Below are 12710 nucleotides of genomic sequence, written 5' to 3' on the forward strand. Positions count from 1 at the left end.
TCTCCAGGCAAGAATACTGGAGTGGGTTGCCATTTCCTTCTCCATATTTATATTGTTTTAAAAAGTGTTCTTGCATTGCATTTTCCTACATGATTCAGTCTTTTGAAATAGATTTTTAATAAATTTAAAATATTCAGTCACATAAATTTACTATTTAAACTTTGTTTTGTGGCTGGGAAGCCAGCTTTCTACTATTGAAAATGCTGAGATAAAAATCTTTATTCATAAACAATGGTGTAAATCTCTGATTATTTATTAAAGATGACTGTCTGCAAAGGTTTCGCTTAATTGGAGGGATTCAGCATCCCCTCAGAAGCGGGGAGTGGTATTAGCCACAGGCTTCCGTGGTGTGTGTCCCGGTCTTGCCCGTTTCTCTCCTTCAGCCAGTCCCTCACCTGGCAAGAACTGGAGGCCAAGCAGGCTCTAGGCCTTCAACTTCCTGCTGGTTGGGGCAGCCGTTTGTGGCTGTGGTTCATGCAGAACTTGTGATGCTGTCCCACCTCTTATCAGCTCCACGTATTCCTTTTGCAGAAGTCAGTGACACAAGATCATCTCTGCATCTCACATCAAAGCTGCACAGATGGTAGATCTTCTCTTATCGATGTGGACAGTGAGGAGGGCCCAGTGTGAACCAAATGCATCTAAACCCAAGGTTCTCAACTGAGGCTGATTCCTGCGCAGCTCCTTCACAGATGCCCTCCTCCCCACCCCGCCCCACAGCTGCCACCATGGCATCTCCCTTGTGGGACATTTAGCAAAGCCCAGCGACATCTTTGGTTCAGAATTGGAGAAGAGGGAGTAGTTGATGCTGGCACCTAATGGGGAGAGGTCAGGGATGCTGTAAACACCCTGCAACTCAGCATGTTCCTATTGATTCTGAAGAGCCCTAAAGATGGCTCAGAGTTGATGATGAAGGCAGGGGAGGATCTGCTCTACTTTCTTCTTTAAGGTGGACATAGGGGTCCTGCCACTCCAGGGAACCCCCTTCTCTTCTCTCTCTCCCTATTGTTCTTCACTGTATCCTCTCTGTCTCTTATACACACACACCACACTCCCCCCTTTCAAGGCTTCTGGAATTCCTGATGCTGGGAGAAAAGAGAGGAGACACACACTCAGGTCTGGAAGATGGGTGTTCACTGAGATTTACTGGGAATTCTATGACCTGAAGGGGCCTTCCTGAGGATTAGGGACGTGACAGGGCTTTAAGAGGAAAACCAGAGGCAGATCCAGGGTGAGTGGCACTGAGTACCTGCCGGAGTCCTGCTCTGGTTTCCCCTCAGGCTGGCCCAGGTTCCAGGTTCATTCTCTTTCAGGACCTCATCGATTCAGGGCCGGTAAGGGGAGATCTGGGTGAAGAAGGCGGTGGGCTTTTCATTGGACAGTCCATAGGAGACAATGCCCTGGGCCACCCAGCACACAGAAAAGGGCCCCCTGAGTCTCCCTGTGGAAAGAGAAGGAAAGGGAGAGAAGGTGAGCCGGGAAACCACCTCCTCCTCCCTGTGGTCCCAACTCTGAGTTGGTCGAACCCGCCATCAGGCTCAGGAACACGGGCTTCTCATGAGGTGATATGTCTCTGTCTGATGGGGTATCTTCCTTTCCTTCCTTACAACCCCTGACCCTGAGCAGACCCTGGTCAGAGATGCCATGGGGCCGAGGGAGGAGGATCTGAAGAGGGATAGTCCCAGCTCCTCAGACCTGAGGTCTCACACTTTGCCACTGGTTGACACTCCTAACTCCGTCTCCTTCCAAAGGTGTCTGCACCCTGGACAGTGATTAGTGGGGGAGACTGTAGTCTGAGAATCACCTTAAATGCAGATTTTGTGTCTGGAGATTGCCCACACACAGCTGGAGATTGTGGTCAAAAGCAGGGAAGTGGCGGCAGGCCCGGGGCTCCATGAGTCTCAGCTTCACCTCTTGCAGAGTGCTGGAGGCTGGTTCCTTCACACCTGTTTTTCCCCAGACAGCCATCCGGCACATTCTCCCGGGATGGATGAAGGTGACAGGGGTGGAAGGGGGAGTGTCCCCACGGCCAGGGTCAGGTTGGCTTTCTCCTTCAACTGCGAAGGAAATGAGGGCTGTCAGTGATGGAAATGGGCTTGGGGAGGGGTGGAGGCAACCAGGGAGGGACAGGGCAGCTGCTCCACATGAGAGCCCCTTCCAGAGGCTGAGCTGAGGGGTGCTGGTGAGAGGCAGGTTGGGAAAGTGTGAGGGTAATGGGACCTGAAGGAGAAGCCCTGGAGAACAGAGAGCGGGGAAGGAAGCCTGGAGAACACAGAGCGGGGAAGGAAGCCTGGAGAACAGGGAGTGGAGAAGAGGAAGAAGAATTTGCACCTTCAGTAACATGATGTCGTGGAGACCAACAGGCTCATATTTTGGGTAAGGAAACTGTTTTATGACCTCAAGCCTCTGCCACGTGTCTTCTTTCTTTTGTATGTTATGGGCTCTGAGAGTGACTGTTACAGACCTATGTGAGGGAGAAGGCCAAGGTGAAACACTGATGGTGGGGCGTCTGCTGAGATATGCCCACTCTGAGAAAGGGCTTGCAATCTCTCCCAGGGCCAGTGATCTCTTCCCACATCCCTCTTTTGAGCCAATCGTGGTATGGGAGGGGCTCAGGCTTTATTCAAGGAAGAGCTTTCTCAGGGACAGAGATAATTTCCAGGGCCTTCGGGACGCCAGGGAGTGAGTGGGCTGTGGAGGACCCAGGGCACAGGGTAGGTACTTCCTAATCAAGGTGCCCTAATGAGGGCCTCCTCTCTGAGGCAGAGGTGTCCAAGGAAAGGGGGGAGTGGTGGGGTCTCAGGTGGACCCTGTTCTCTGTCTCCCTTGGAAAGGGTGGGCTCAGGTCTCCAGGATCTAAAGGCCAGTTCTTGAAAAGGGCATGGAGGAACTGGTCGAGAACTCGGTGGGCCCCTGAAGAGTGAGTTCACATCCTTTGTGTTGGGGTTGAGGAGGGGGAGCTGCTTTTAGAAGAGGGGCACTGGGATGAGGTCCCCTTTCCTCTGAGGGGAGCTGAGCTCACAGTGACTGAGGGTCAGGACAGCTGTTCCACTCTGAGAATGATTTCCTTAAGGCCAAGTATTGTCTCTCCCTAAAGAGACCCAGGCCTAGGAGCTCCCCTCATGCCCCGAGGAGCTGTTCCTCGTTGCTCCCCAGGATACTCACCTCCCACTTGGAGATAAACAGGACCCACTGTCTCACCTTCCTGCACAGTGCGCAGCCGTCAGCACAAAGTCCCTTCTTATCAGGAAGCCACCACAAGCCACCTGCTTCCCCTGCGAGGTGACAATTTCCAGGTAGGCCATGTAGGGGCGGGAGTGTGGCTTGCTCTCTGTGCCCCCGATGATCTCCCCTGGAACACAGAACCCCAGGGCCTGAACACAGAGCGTGCACCGGCTGGCTTCAAGTCGGAACAGGCGTCTCTGGAATCTGCACTCGCCCCGAGTTCTGCCCTCTTCCTCTCGGATGGCTCTGGTGTCTCCTGCCTCTGCTCCAGGCACAGCAGGCAAGCTGGCCTCAGACGCCTCGCAGTCACACTCACCTAAGGGTTCCCCCCACTCCCATTCTGTCCTCACTCAGCCCTCCTCTGTCCCCGTGCATGACCCGCTCTCCAGGTTCCTGTCTCCACCATCTCCATATCCCAGGTTGCTCAGAGATCAGCCAAGTTGCAAGGCCAGAAGGTGAAGGGAACACAGGCCTCAGCTCAGTGTCACACATTCCATGCAGAGGAGACCACCCCTGGGGCCCCTGCTCTGGGCTTTCCCTCAGTCAAGCTGGGCTCCTTGTTCCTGGGAGCGACCATGGGCTGCAGAGAGAGGGTGTGCACAGCCCAAGGGGAAACTTCACTCTGGGGTGTTGGGGAGAAAGCCTGGGGTTCTGTTTAAGGGTCAGCAATCTTCCGAGTAAATCTTGTTTTAGGGGTTGATCCTGCAGTTTCCAGAAGGAGTGGCCGGGCAACTCAGCAGCCTGGGCTCTGCAGCAGAGGAGGAGGAGCACCAGTGGGAGAGGAGGACGATGCATCTTCTCAGAGAGGCTGCCCAGGGCACGTGCTGCTTCTGTTTTCTAGTCTTGGGTTTTTAACTCCGAACATGCCGGAAGCCAGTGTGAGGAATCCTGCCCGTGAAAAGGTCATGAGGAAGGAAGCTGACATACGCAAGGCGTGCTCAGACTTCATGGGCCCCTCTGGAAATTCCTAAGCATGTACCCCAACAATTTGTGCTCTGCTTTTCCACTCTTCTGACATTCTCTGGAAAAAGTCAATTCAGGGCTTTAGTTTTCTGCATTTGAAAGAGTGTTTCAATCCAAAAACCCCTCTGATGGCTTTCTAGCCTGCCTGCAGGACTCGTACAGCTGCGCGTGTGATTGTTTGAGGCCTCCTGACCGCAGGAGGCACAGGAAGCTTAAAACATCCTGGGAATGTAGGGGCTTCCGAAGAGTCAAAATCTTTAGAATAGGACTGATTAAAAGTTTCATTTGTTGAGTCAATGCTTGCTGCTAAATTTTCATATCCTTTATTTTTAGATATAGTTGGTGTATAGAAAAACAAGTAGTAGACCTGGTATTAGCAACATTAGATCTTTGAGTTAAGTACCTTCTTTGTTATAACCCACTGCGCCTTTGTTCTATAGAGATGTAACTTTAGCGCTTTAAGGAGATGTAGATTAAAGAAAAACACTTCAGGGGAAACAAAATTAACATTCATTAAGGAAGAGAGCCAAAAGTGTTAACAAGCCTCTTGGCCAGAAGATAATGTAAATCACCTGAGACCTTTTGTATACAAAATGATATACAGAAAGAGTCTGGGTTGTGAACGCTACATAATTTTGTGTTACCCATTGATCTCCATGTTTTATCAAAAGTGTAAAAGGCCTTCTGAACAATAAAGGATTGGACCAGTTTCTCGCACTAGTCTCTCGGCCTGGTTTCTTGGGAATCTGGCTCCCCCCGTGTCTCTCTCTCTCTTCTTCTCGCTCTCTCCCTCCCTCTGCTCTTTACTTTAATTTCAGGCTGAATTTCCATCTGGGTCACGGAGGCTCGCCAGGTCTACTTACTTGCCCTGGCTGTTAAGACCCGCGCGAAAGGGAGCCTAAGGCGAGGCACCCTTAGATATTCAAGCGAGCGCTGGTGGCCCAACGTAGATGGTGCAGATTCCTTGTCTGGAATTTTATTGGTCTTCCACGTAATCCAAGCTATTCAGCCCTCTTCCTCCACTTAATCTTCCTACTACACTATTTCTTCCTAATCCAATCTTATATTAATAAACAAATAAGTTTTTCTCACCCCAACGCCGTCCACCCTTCGAATTCCCTGGATCCACCGGGGCTGGACCCCGGCACCAACAAGTGAGGGCAGGGCCAGACTGGTAACCGCAGGAACTGACTGGTCACGTTCTCTTCTCTCATACTGTGCCTGCGGTCTTCCTAATCAGAATTTCCCCTAGAGATGCCCTCCGTTTGTTTGGATGAAGCTGAGGCCTGAACTTCCAAGTCTTGGCTTCAGGGATGAGGTGGTTCCTCATTGATGCGGAGGTGGAGGGCTCATGTCCTTCCCAGGCAGGGCAGCTGGTTAAGGCCCACCAGAGACATGGGTGGGGGAGAGTCTTTACACTGAGAATTCAGAAGCACATGCCCTTTGAAGGCCACGATGCACATTCTGCAAAAAGCCCCTGTGCACGCACTGCATGTATGTGAGTGCTGAGCACAAACTTGTACCCGTGCAGATGAATCAAAAGTTTCAGGAAATAGGGTTTATCCTTATGATGTGCATGCTCGCCATCATTTTCTCCTTCTTGTCCTTCCTTTGTATTCCAATCCACAGTAGAATGCAAGCTGCATGTCACTTAAAGATGATTACCTGAAACCTGGAAAGCATGGTATGGATCTCTCTTCCTGCAAACCGATCGTTCACTGGCTTAGAAGAAGGGTCCAGAAGGTGAAGCTGCAGTCAGTGTCTGTCAGCCCCTTGGGGTCCGATTCATCCTGTGGGCTACGCCCAGCTCCCCGCAGTGTCCACTGACCCCACCACTTCCTGAGGGCCAGGCTGTCAGGGTAGGCTGACCGCTCTCCCCAGGTCTCCAGTGTCCAGCTCCTTGGAAAGGCGGGCTGCCCTGTGGAGGTGTGGATGTACTATCCTTGGGATCTGGGCGTCAACAGTGGATGGGGCCTGAGCTTCAACTCAGTGTGTGTGCTGGTCTCCCAAGCAAACATCATACATAGAGACTCTGCTCCTTATATTTCATGTTTTAAAACTCTTACTCAATTATACAAATATAAAAGGAGAGTTAACTCAGATTTCTCTTTTGGCAAAAATCATAAACATGGTTTGTTATCATTCCACGTAAGTTCTTTTATTTTTGAGAACCTGTCACATTTCTCCGTTTTTTAAAAAAATTGGAAAGTGCTTCCCTGGTGGCTCAGTGGTAAAGAATCTGCCTGCGGGAGACACGGGATTGATCTCTGATTCAAGAAGATCTCGCGTGCTGCAGAGCAACTAAGTCCATGCGCCACAACTATTGAGCCAGTGCTCTAGCCCAGAAGCCACGGCAGCTGAGCCCATGTACCCCAACTCCTGAAGCCCGCGCATCTAGAGCTCATGCTCCGCAGCAAGAGAAGCTATCGCAATGAGAAGCTGTGCATCATGACTAGACAGTAGGCCCCTCTTGTTGCAACTAGAGAAAACCCCCTGCAGTGACAAAGACCCAGGACAGCCCAAAACAAACAAATTAGGTGTGTACATGTGTCTGTTTTTCATATAGAGTTAGAGTTTATAATCAGATATGTTTTTCAGGGTTTCTTATGTCTACATTGATCAGTGGCAGGACTGGAAGCCCAGACCTGGATTTTCCAGGCAAGGGTACTGGAGTGGGTTGCCATTGCCTTCTTCTGTGGGCTGACCAACAATGGGAAAAATGGAGTCCCTGGGTCCCTGGTCTGGGGCCAGCAATAGCAGCTCTTTCTTGCACAGGGCTGGGCCTGTCTTCTAGGCCTCTTAGGGAACGTGGTGAAACCTGCATGAGGGCCCTTCAATGGCAGCCTCCTGAGAGCTAGCTAGAGGTCTTGCTCCGTTTCCCTTGTTCAGATGTGTATGGCTGTGAGTGCAGGCATCCAACTCAGATGCTGGTGGGTATGGGATTCAGAGCACTGAGGGTCACTTGGAGGAGGAAATTTTGGAGAACTTGACCTAACTCAGATTTCTCTTTTGGAAGACCTGGAGACACTATGTCATTTCTGAAGGAAGATGACAGTTGAATTGGGTGACTCTGATGTAGTTCAGGGGTGAGACTCACCCTGACATTCTAGGGGAACTTTCTTTTGGACTCACACAGCCCTGCTTTGTTGTGACAGTTGTGGTTGACAAAGCCATCCTGAGGACTTCCAGGCTCAGCCCTCCCCAGCATCCTGAGTTCTCGTACTTGGGAAATTTTCCTCCTTCTCACTTGGCAGATACTTCTCTGGCCCCAGACCCATTATTGAGGGGGATGGTGAGGATGGGGCAGAAGTAGGTGTAAGGATGCAAGATAGCAACAGCCCAAGCCTGGGCCCATCTCCAGAAAGAGCCACAGGGAGTTTGCTACAGTGCATCTACGCCCTGAATTGTAGTGGCTGAGGCACAAGGTTTGTGGGAAGAGGAGAAGTGAGCAGAGGGGGAGGGAGGAGCAGGAGAAGGAGAAGGAAGAAGAGGCAGGCTGAAAAATGGCACCCAGGAATACCCAGGTCCTAATTCTTTGAACCTATGAATGTTACCTTATATGGTAACAGGAACTTTGCAGATGTGATTAAGAAGAATCTTGAGATGGGGAGATTGCCCATGTTATCCAGGTGGGCCCTAAATGTAATTACATGCATCCTTACAAGAGACAGGCAGAGGGAAATTCTACTGTGAGAGAAGGCCATGTGACAACCTCAGCAGAGAGAGAGAGAAAGGCAGAGAGATGCAAAGTCACTACTCTGTGGGCTTTGAAGACAGAGGAAAGGACCGTGAGCCAAGGAATGCGAGCTGTGCCACTATAGAAGTTGAAAAAGTTATCAGCCTCCGGAAGGAGTGCAGCCTTGCCAACACCTCGGTTTGGGGCAAGTGAAAGTAATTTCAGACTTCTGACCTCCAGAAAGGTAAGAGGAAAAATGAGTACTGTTTTAACCCACTGTGCATGCATGCTGAGACACTTCAGGCGTGTTCAACTCTTTGCAACCCCAGAGGAGCCTACCAGGCTCCTCTGTCTTTGGGATTCTGCCGGCAAGAATACTGGAGTGGGTTGCCCTCCTCCAGGGGATCTTTCCGACCCAGGGATTGAACCCACATCTCTTATGTCTCCTGAATCAGCAGGTGAGTTCTTTACCATTAGCATCACCTGGGAAGCCTCTTTAACCCAGTAAGTTGGCAATATTTTATTACAGTGACTATATTAAAATAATACAGTGATCAAAGGATTTCATGGGTCTGACCTGACACGACGCAGTCTGAACAACACTATAAACATTTGGAATAAGTCGGTGTCATACTTGACACCCCCCTGTAACTGGTGGGAGCCATCACATCTTCCAGAAGCAGGAAGAGAATTCCTTTTTGCTTTATTTCAGAAATGCAGCTTAATTTCTATTCTTAGAGGAATAAACCGTAAGTTAACAAAAATAAAAACAGAAAAGGCAGAGAAGAGTTAGAGACAGGCTAGAAACAAAGAACAAGGGCAACAAATAGAAAATGGTAACAAGTATGGTAGATATTATACCAATACTTGTTTTGAATACTACTGGTTTAAATATACCAATTAAAATGCAGAGGTGCACAAACTGCTAGGCGGGGTACTCAATCTTGGGGGCTAATGATGCTAATACAGTAATCAGTATCTGTAATGCTTACTATACCTGATACTGTAACTCCTCATCTCTTATTTAATCCTCATCATTCTTATGCCCATTTTACAGATGACTGGGAAGGGCAAGTCTAAGAAAGATGAAGAAATTTGCCCAAAATACAAAGTTGGTAAGGGATCCTACCAGGATCCCAATGCAGTCTGATTCCAAGCTCTTAATTCAATCCATCTTGTTCCCAAATGCATGCTATAAATAAGGGTTCTGTAAGAAAAAGGTAATTCTTTCCCAAGCCTTGACAATGTCATTTTGCATTTAACTCAGAGATACTTGTCTTGGGCTTCCCTGGTGGCTCAGACGGTAAAGAATCCGCCTGCAATGCAAGAGACTTGGGTTCGATTGCTGGGTTGGGAAGATCCCCTGGAGGAGGTCATTGCAACCCACTCCAGCATTCTTGCCTGGAGAATTCCACGGGCAGAGGAGCCTAGTGGGCTACACTCCATGGGGTTGCAAAGAGTTGGACATGAATGAGTGACTAAGCACACATACTTGTCTTAGGAGATCCACTCCTCTCATCCTTTTATAACATTCTTCTTATAAGCACTGAAAAAATCAACCCTTCCCAAGAGCTCTTGGTGCTTACATCCCTCCATCATGGCAGTATCAACAGACCAGCCAAATGTTCAAAATTACATCAGACATATGTGGCATGTAGGGGAAAGAGAAGGTTCTTTCTGCTTGGTTGTAAGAGATAAGGAAATGCAGGAATAAGGAGCAACTAAAAGGAAGAATCATTATCTGAGAAAACATTGATTCACATCCTGGAGGTCTATGGGAAGAGTCCTGAGTAGTGTCCCCTTAATTAATTGAAACAACAGCTTGGAGAGCATAAAAGAAACCCATGAAGGCAGGCCCTCAGACTCTGGCCATGCTGTCTCAGAGCAACGTCCTGACTCCATTTCTGGCAGCAACCATTATCCAACAAGCTTCATGGGAGCATGTTGAAAAACAAACAAACAAACAACAGTTGATGCCATAGAGCCTTCCTCCAACAGGTAAGAGAAGATCCCCATGGACAGATTTGATTCTAAGGTACGCAGTTCAGTTCAGTTCAGTCGCTCAGTCGTGTCCAATTCTTTGTGACCCCATGAATCGCAGCACGCCAGGCCTCCCTGTCCATCACCATCTCCCAGAGTTCACTCAGACTCACGTCCATCGAGTCCGTGGTGCCATCCAGCCATATCATCCTCTGTCGTCCCCTTCTCCTCCTGCCCCCAATCCCTCCCAGCATCAGAGTCTTTTCCAGTGAGTCAACCCTTCGCATGAAGTGGCCAAAGTACTGGAGTTTCAGCTTTAGCATCATTCCTTCCAAAGAAATCCCAGGGTTGATCTCTTTCAGAATGGACTGGTTGGATCTCCTTGCAGTCCAAGGGACTCTCAAGAGTCTTCTCCAACACCACAGTTCAAAAGCATCAATTCTTCGGCGCTCAGCCTTCTTCACAGTCCAACTCTCACATCCATACATGACCACAGGAAAAACCATAGCCTTGACTAGATGGACCTTAGTTGGCAAAGGAATGTCTCTGCTTTTGAATATGCTATCTAGGTTGGTCATAACTTTTCTTCCAAAGAGTAAGTGTCTTTTAATTTCATGGCTGCAATCACCATCTGCAGTGATTCTGGAGCCCCAAAATATAAAGTCTGACACTGTTTCCACTGTTTCCCCATCTATTTCCCACGAAGTGATGGGACCAGATGCCATGATCTTCGTTTTCTGAATGTGGAGCTTTAAGCCAACTTTTTCGCTCTCCTCTTTCACTTTCATCAAGAGGCTTTTTAATTCCTTTTCACTTTCTGCCATAAGGGTGGTGTCATCTGCATATCTGAGGTTACTGATATTTCTCCCGGCAATCTTGATTCCAGCTTGTGTTTCTTCCAGTCCAGTGTTTCTCATGATGTACTCTGCATATAAGTTAAATAAGCAGGGTGACAATATACAGCCTTGACGTACTCCTTTTCCTATTTGGAACCCGTCTGTTGTTCCATGTCCAGTTTTAACTGTTGCTTCCTGACCTGCATACAGATTTCTCAAGAGGCAGGTTAGGTGGTCTGGTATTCCCATCTCTTTCAGAATTCTCCACAGTTTATTGTGACCCACACAGTCAAAGGCTTTGGCATAGTCAATAAAGCAGAAATAGATGTTTTTCTGGAACTCTCTTGCTTTTTCCATGATCCAGCGGATGTTGGCAATTTGATCTCTGGTTCCTCTGCCTTTCCTAAAACCAGCTTGAACATCAGGGAGTTCACAGTTCACATATTGCTGAAGCTTGGCTTGGAGAATTTTGAACATTACTTTACTAGCATGTGGGATGAGTACAATTGTGTGGTTTTACTAGCATGTGGGATGAGTACAATTGTGTGGTAGTTTGAGCATTCTTTTGCATTGCCTTTCTTTGGGATTGGAATGAAAACAGACCTTTTCCAGTCCTGTGGGCACTGCTGAGTTTTCCAAATTTGCTGGCATATTGAGTGCAGCACTTTCATAGCATCATCTTTCAGGATTTGAAACAGCTCAACTGGAATTCCATCAACTCCACTAGCTTTGTTCGTAGTGAACAGTATGAACAGTATGAAAAGGTACACAGAATTTTCTTTTGTTGCCCTGGCTGATGCTGATGGCTGATAGACTGATAGCATTGCAAGGTTTACTAGAGAAGCATGCCAGACTTAAAGGACTTTACCCAAACCCAGGGGAAAGGGATGGTTTGAGACAGTTTCACATGACTGCTGTGGATACACAGAGAGGCTGATGAGAGGAGATGAGACAGGGTGGGGACTGACGCAAAGCCAGCTCTGCTCAGGTGTGCAGTGAGCCTACCAGTGAAGTGAGAAAGTGAAACAAGAAATTCTTCTGCCATCATTCACCCCAGAGGGAGTTCTCCCATGGAGACACTGGGTTCCACCTCCTCTCAACCTTTTGCTTTGCTAGCTACTTAGTTCACCAATGCCTTCAAGCACCAGCATAGTAATACATACATACATACATATGTATATAACTACAGAAAGCGAGGAGAGAAAGAAAGAAAGAAAACATCCTTAGGCATAAGGGAGAGAGCCTAGGAGTCCTGTAACTAAAGACTATAACACAACGGGGCTTCCCAGGTGGAGCTAGTGGTAAAGAACCCACCTGCCAATGCAGGTTAGACGTAAGAGACGTGGGTTCAATCCCTGGGTCAGGAAGATCATGGCAACCCACTGGAAGACGGCTTGGCAACCCACTCCAGTATTGTTGCCTGGAGAATCCCATGGACAGAGGAGCCTGGCAGGCTGCAGTCCATAAGGTTGCAAAGAAAAGGCCATGACTGGAGCGACTTAGCATGCATGCATAGCACAATGAAGGTCACAAGCAAAGGGAAACTTTCAAGTTAAGCTAAACATCAGAAAACCACAAATGGGTTCCAGCTAAAGTATAGAAGGAACAAATTATCTATGCCTTAGTCTCTTCTGTCTCATTGGACATGAAGCAGGCGTAGGTGTCTGGTATTCATCTAACTGGCAAAATGAATTATATAGACAAAACCAGTGATTTCAGGAAAGGGAATATTTATTGCGTCCTGTAACTGCTAAGAAAGATTTACCATCATGGAAAACTCCAACATGAATGGAACCTTCCAGATCAAGCCTCATTCACCTTTTCCATATTTCCACTCATTAGTCCCCACTAAAGAACCCAGAGTTCATTCAAACTCTTCTCAAACATGATCACTATTGACTAATTTATTATTCTCTTAAGCAACCTATCAACAACCTGCAGAATAACTACCTCAGGGAATCCATTACAGATCCTTCAGGCAAGAAAACACTAACCTCTGAGACTGGAGAGGATGGACTGCTGTTACTGCA

The 12710-nt window shown here is 48.2% G+C and overlaps 1 pseudogene; it reads right to left on the reverse strand.

Moving 5' to 3' along the window:
* Window positions 1-561: 561 nt before the first annotated feature.
* LOC121817051 (mast cell protease 2-like) lies at window positions 562-7466 on the reverse strand (annotated as a pseudogene).
* Between the last annotated feature and the right edge of the window lie 5244 nt (window positions 7467-12710).

Source organism: Ovis aries, chromosome 18 (assembly GCF_016772045.2).
Source record: "Ovis aries strain OAR_USU_Benz2616 breed Rambouillet chromosome 18, ARS-UI_Ramb_v3.0, whole genome shotgun sequence".
In the NCBI taxonomy this organism is placed as follows: Eukaryota; Metazoa; Chordata; class Mammalia; order Artiodactyla; family Bovidae; genus Ovis; species Ovis aries.